Below are 7,372 nucleotides of genomic sequence, written 5' to 3' on the forward strand. Positions count from 1 at the left end.
AGATTGTCATCAGTCAATTGGCAGATGATACCACAATTTTTCTTAAAAATGCCAGCCAAGTGCCAATTGCTTTACGTGTAATAGAGGATTTCTCAAAAGGGTCTGGATTGGTCCTAAACTTAAATAAATGTCAGTTATTACCTGTCAAAGAGTGTAATGTTCAGAGTATTTGTAATATAACAGTTAAAAATGAAGCAACATATTTAGGTCTGATTATCTGCAAAGATACAAAAGACAGAATTTTACTAAATTTTCCCCCAATTATTAAAAAATCTCAAACCAAATTAAATCAATGGTTGCAGAGAGATTTAAGTTTAAGAGGAAGGGTATTGCTCTCAAAAGCAGAAGGTCTGTCTCGACTGACTTATGCAGCAATTTCTCTGCATGTGGACGGCAAAACTTGTAAGGATATCGACCGAATGCTCTTCAACTTCCTTTGGAAAAACCGGACACATTACATCAGAAAAAGTGTATTGATGAATGACTATGAACACGGTGGTCTCAATGTTTTGGATTTTACTACTCTAAACAATACATTTAAGATTAATTGGGCTAAACATTTTCTTAAAAATCCGGTATCCATTTGGAATTTTATTCCTCACTACATTTTCTCTAAGTTTGGTGGTCTAAGTTTTATTTTAGGTTGTGATTATAATATAGATAAGCTTCCAGAAAAGCTCTCGATGTTTCACAAACAAGTTCTATTAGCTTGGTCCCTTATATATAAACACAACTTTACACCCCATACGTATTCAATTTGGAATAATAGGAACATAGTGTATAAAAATAAATCATTATTTTTTTCTAGGTGGGTTGAGAAACGGATTGTTTTAGTGAATCAGCTGTTTAATCCTAATGGGCAGCTTATGTCCTATTCAGAATTCTTAAACACCTATAAATTTACAGCCATGCCCAAAGAATATGCCATATTATTTGATGCAATACCTACGGGTATTATAATTGTCATGGTCCTGCGGCCATGACTGAGTGACTTTGTGTTTGTGTCCCTTATTGTTATTATTCTCTTCATTATTCATGGGCTGTTTTGGGATGGTTTGTGTTTTGGGATTTTAGATACTGGGTTCTGGGTTTGTGCTCCCTCTGTTGGTCCCTGGTGTTACTGTTTCCCCCACCTGTGTGTGACTTCCCAGTGTCTCTTTGTGTACTTATAGTGTGTGATTTCCTCTGCTCCTCGTCGCGTCGTCTGTGTTCATCCTCTGTGTTCATACCTGGTGTAATCCCCTGCGTGCTCTCCCTGCTGTTCTCCCTTCATGCTCAGGTTTGCTATTTCTTTGTGTAGTTTCTCCCAGTTAGTTCATCCTTAGTTCTGTTTTACCATCCCCACTTTATATTTGATATTATCAATAAATCACCCTCACACCTGAATAAGTGCTGCGTTTTGAGTCCTCCTTCCACTTTCCACACGGCCGCTGCCCCGGACCGTGACAATAATGCTTTTTAAAGGTATTCAACCTTGCATATCATCTGTTTCTCTCCCCAACCCTTTAGATTCACACATAGGAAGAATCTGTCTAACAAACCACAGTAAAAGTAATAAGAATATCCGTGCTTTGTTCCAGACAGAATCTCTAACTATCCCACATGTGGTCTCTTATTGGAATTTCTTTGTCAGTGACATTAACTGGAAAAGAGTATGGACAATTCCTAACAAGTATCTGGTAACGAATAAAGTGAAGGAAGTCTCATTTAAAATACTGCATAAATTTTATCCTGCTAATTAGGGCTGGGCGATATGACCAAGAATTCATATCTCGATATTTTATAGCTGGATGGCGATATAAGATATATATCTCGATTTTTTTTTTTTTAAAGCCATAAGTTAAGAACAAAAAGAGAGTTCTAGTCACACTGTGTCCCAGATGTGGGCGCTTTTATTTACATACAGCGTAGATGTACATGAAGAAATTATTCAAAAATAAATTATCAGCATTTATTAAATAATCATGGTCCATAAATAAAAGAAATGTTTTTTTGTGCATAACAAAAAGCTCACAATTGTGCAGTCAAAATGTAAACTAATAGACGCTGAGCATAGTAACAAAGAGACAGATTTCACAGCTGCACCACGTCTCTGAACAGGTGCCGTTTGTGGTCCTTATACACACACAGTACGGTAATATTACGTTGAAGCACAGTACGTATCACTCCGCGAGGCTCCTCCCCGGTAGCCCTAATCCTCCAAGACAATCCATCAAGCGGTGCAGCTCCGTAGCTTAGCAAAGTCATATTAAAACATTTTTTGACAGATTGCTGAACGCTGTGTACCACATAAAATCGGTTCGCGGTCAGTAAGCACAACCAGAATTCATACATAAGGCGCACTGTCGAGTTTTGAGAAAATGAAAGGATTTTAGGCCGTGCAGCCCCTCCTGGCTGCATGTCGTTAGCGCGGTTAGCTCGCTAACACGTTGACACCGTCCAGCCCCACGCACGGTAACTCGCTAACGGAGATTTTCCGCTTTCATCTTGTCATTGCCTGCAGGTGAAGTTATGGGGGAGGGGGAGTTGTGTTCAGTGAAGGAGAGGCGAGGCCGAGTAACGTTGCGTAGAGACGGAAGTGGACGAAAGAGAGGCAAACCTGCGGCTCCACAAGTATAATTATAACGTAACATAGACTATATCGATATAAACGATATTGTCACATCTTATATCTCGTATGAAAATATATCGATATTTTTAAAAAACTCGATATATCGCCCAGCCCTACTGCTAATCATTACATGACGAAGTTCAAAAGGGACATAAATGTGAACTGTGGATTTTGTGGAAGCCATCCTGAGACTGTGCAACACCTCTTCTGGATCTGTTCATACGCTAGAACATTTTGGAAAGACTTCAGTAGATTCATTGCTGGACATCTCTATAAAAACTTTACTGTGAAATGGGAAAATGTTGTATTTTGTTTCTTTCAAAGGCAAAAAAAGAAGATGTTTACTTTATAATAAACTTGTTAGTTATCTTAGCTAAATTTTATTTTCACAAATGCAAATACAGTAACAAAAAACCTAATTTTAAACATTACTATAATGATGCTTTATGTTACATAAAATTGATTAGTGGATCACTTAACAAAAAGGCTATGAAAACTATTACTATTTGTAGTAATTACAAATTATTTGAATGTTTGTAATTCTTTGTATTACACCCCTGGCATATGTTAATTTTGTTCTGATTGTATACATGTTCTGTATACTGTTTATTAATAAAGTTTAATAATTTGGAAAAAAAAAAGTCTCCCAATTCAGGGTCTGCAGCCTTAAAGTACGCAGCCTCAACAATCCTCAAGGGCCGCGTACTCAAAGACCGCTAAGGCCGGAATTGCGAGGCTTGTGTAATGGGAGCCTCCGTTGCGCTGATACTGTTGTTTGTCAATAAAGTTAAAAAAAAAAAAAGCCTCCGTTGCGCTGCCCAGGTTGCCTAGCAACCATGATACTAACCACTGGAAACATGTCATACAGCTTTGTTTGACAGAAATGAAGGAGAAAATCTTTTGTTCATTTGTTTGTTTGTTTCTACATGAGCTTTGATCATTCTCTGTAAGATTAAGCTCAGCTATTGAACGGCGTATATTTTAAAGTAAAGGCTTTAAAACCAAGTTAGTACAAACGTCACTAATGTCACATAACTTTGCCGATATGTGGCCAACAGTAATGTTTTAATGTTCTTCGTTATTAAACATTTGCACATAAATAAGTGACATAATATTCAGTACTTACTTTTCACAGTTTACTCTTCGGCCGCTCCGCTTCTGCCGTCTGTGGCACCGACTGCCGCGCTATGAATTGTGGGATATATGGGACCACGAAGTCTACACTGCCACAGCCTTAAAATTCAGGGAAATGAAGGACGCATTTCAGGGCCGCATTTCGAGCAGCCTTTGAATTGGGACAGCCTTCGGCGCGCCGCTGTGACGTAATCGGCCTTGAAATGCGTACTTTAAGGCTGCAGACCGGAGACCCCCAAGATGGCGCTCTGAGCAGTCACGTATCGCTGAGCTCTGCGAACCTGGCCTTTTTTTAAATATATATTACACACTGTGTGTAATATATATTTTTAAATATATATTACACACAGTGAACAGAGACTTTATTTACGCCTACGCAATAGTCATCCTTTACTTCTCATTTTGGTATCTATTTGTGAACAAAAATGAGCAAACCCGAGAAGAGAAAGACCGATTCTAAGAAGTTGCATGCTAACAGCGGCTCCGTTAGCAAGCTTGCTAATGTTAGCCAAGCTGCTCAGTCTTCTCTCGCTACTGAGATGGCCGCCGACACTAAAAATACTCTCATCGACTCCATGCACGACTATTTGGAGGCAGTTTCCGAACCGCTTCAGTATTCACGGATGGAAGAAGAGTTTCCCCCTCTCCCTATCACTCCATGTGCCTCTCCCGCTGGTAAGCTAAGAAAAATTGCCCTATCATATATGTATGTGCTCTTAACCTGAAAGGTATAAATACGGAAGTGTGTGTGCAATAAATGATGGCGCAGAGGAAGGTGTGTCCCTCTGATGTAAAACTCTAAACAACGTGTGTATGGTTTATTCCTCCGTGAGATATGCGAGTAACCCCGGTATTTCTGCCCTAAAAAATGGAACCTCCAACAGGTTATGGGCCCAGAAGGGATGTGGGAAGCCGGTGGAACCGTCTATGCTTCGACGGAGACGAGAGAAACTATGAACTGTGGGAAACAAAGTTCCTGGGATACCTGCGGCTACTTGGGCTAAAGGCTGCCATTCTGAACGAGCCCGGCGAGTCGGAGGAAGAAGACAAGGACTTGGATGAAAAGAATGAAGTAGCTTATGCAGAGCTAATCCAAGTATTGGATGATAGAAGTCTTTCACTCGTGATGAGAGATGCCAAGGATGACGGACGAAAAGCGTTGGAGATTCTGAGAGAGCACTACGCCGGTAAGGGGACACCACGTGTGATTAGCCTGTACACGGAGCTAACGTCGCTACAGAAAACTCCCAGTGAGAGCGTCACAGACTATATGATAAGGGCTGAGACTGCCATTACAGCTCTGAGGAATGCAGAAGAGACATTAAGTGATGGACTGCTTATTGCAATGGTGCTAAAAGGGTTGCCTGAATCTTTCAAGCCGTTTGCCATACATGTAACCCACAGTGACAAAGCAATGACATTTAGTGAATTCAAAGCTAAATTAAGAAGCTACGAGAGCACCGAAAAGGCCACATGTTCTGAAGACAATGTGATGAAGGCAAATAACTGGAAGAAAGAGAGAGACAATGCAGAAATAATATGTTACAACTGTGGAAAAGAGGGTCATATAGCACGTGAGTGTTACACAAAGACCGAAAGGAAAGAACAAAAAGTGAAGCAGTGGTGCGGTTACTGTAAAAGCTCAACGCATAAGGACAGCGACTGTCGCCGACGAAAGAAGATTACTGCTAAACACGTAACTGATGCAGAAGATCATAGTTTCGCGTTCAAAGCCAAAGACTGTGGAAATCAAGGGCTGAAACAGAGAGGCCTAATGGTTGATACAGGGGCCACTTCTCACATTATTACGGACATTCAGAGATTTAAGAGTTTTGATGAGACATTCACACCTGGAAGACACTTCATGGAATTAGCTGACGGAACGAGGACGAGTGGGGTCGCACTGAAGAGGGGAGATGTGGAGGTCTATCTACAAGACAGCGAGGGACGAAAGGTGAAGGCGACACTGGAGGGAGCACTTTACATTCCCTCTTACCCGCAAGATATCTTCTCGGTTCAGGCGGCAACGGCCAAAGGAGCCTCAGTAACCTTCAAGAAGGGCTGCAACCAGCTTATCCATAAGGACGGGACAAGGTTTAAGATAAGTGAATATGAACGCCTATACTATTTGAACAGTGTTACATCTGATCATTATGTTGACAACGACGAATGCAATGGCTGTCATGATGTAGAAACTTGGCACAAAATCCTCGGCCATTGCAACTATGAAGACTTGGTTAAACTAGAGGACATTACCGAGGGTATGAAAATAAAAGGTAAAGCTAAACATTACCAAGACTGTGAAGTGTGTACAAAAGGCAAATTTATCCAAACCAGGAATAGAGAGCCTGATGAAAGAGCAGAAGAAGCATTAGAGCTAGTGCACACTGACTTAGCTGGACCGATAGAACCAGAAGCTAAAGACGGGTTCAGGTACACGTTAGCATTTACTGATGATTACTCAGGCACAATGTTTGTGTACTTTCTAAAGGCTAAAAGTGACACCGTAAAAGCAACTGAAAAGTTTTTGGCAGACGTCGCCCCCTATGGGCAAGTAAAGAGAATCAGATCAGACAATGGAACTGAATTTACATCTAAAGAGTTTCAGACATTGTTAAATAAAAACACGATAAGGCATGAGACATCAGCGCCGTATTCACCTCATCAGAATGGGACTGCCGAGAGACAATGGCGAACACTTTTTGAAATGGCACGGTGTATGTTGATCGAAAGTAACCTGCCAAAAAGATTATGGACTTATGCTGTTATGACTGCCGCAGTAATTCGTAATAGGTGTTACAACAGACGCACAAAGCAAACCCCTTATTACATGCTGACAGGAAAGAAGCCAGACATGTCGAGGATGGGGATTTTTGGATCAGTTTGCTATGGTTACGGGCACAACAAAAAAAAGTTAGACGCAAGATGTGACGAAGGAGTTTTTGTGGGTTACGATAAAAACAGTCCGTCGTATCTAATCTACTACCCTAAAACAGGACGAGTTCTTAGACATAGGTTGGTCAAGTTCCTCACTAAAAGTGTAGTTGAGCACCAAACCCAGACCACTCAGGTTGATGACAATGGAGATGATGATTTGACTCCAGGGGACATCTTGAAGTACCCCGCTAGAAAGGACAAAACAGGCAATGACCAGAGATCAGATGAAAGTATGATCCTGGAACCTGAAAGTGACATTCAGGACAATGGCATAAATGATGCACAAAACTCAGACAAACAGAGTGATAGAACAGAGTCTGAACGATATCCCAAACGAAACAGGAGAAGGCCAGATTACCTGAAAGACTATGTCCAAACTGCAGAAGACGACCAAACATCACTGACTGTAGATTACTGTTACAGGGTGATGTACGACATACCAAAGACTTTTGAAGAAGCTATGCAGTCATCGAACTCTAAGTGTTGGTCAGATGCTATGGAAGATGAAATAAGATCCTTGAAAGACAATAATACGTTTACTTTAACCACGCTGCCAGAAGGTAAAAATGCAGTGGGGGGGAGATGGGTGTATGTGATAAAAGAGAACCCAAATCAGACTAAAACATTTAAAGCAAGATATGTTGCTAAAGGCTATAGCCAAGTTCAAGGCATTGATTACAAAGAAACCTT

Source organism: Astatotilapia calliptera, chromosome 19 (assembly GCF_964374335.1).
Source record: "Astatotilapia calliptera chromosome 19, fAstCal68.1, whole genome shotgun sequence".
NCBI lineage: Eukaryota > Metazoa > Chordata > Actinopteri > Cichliformes > Cichlidae > Astatotilapia > Astatotilapia calliptera.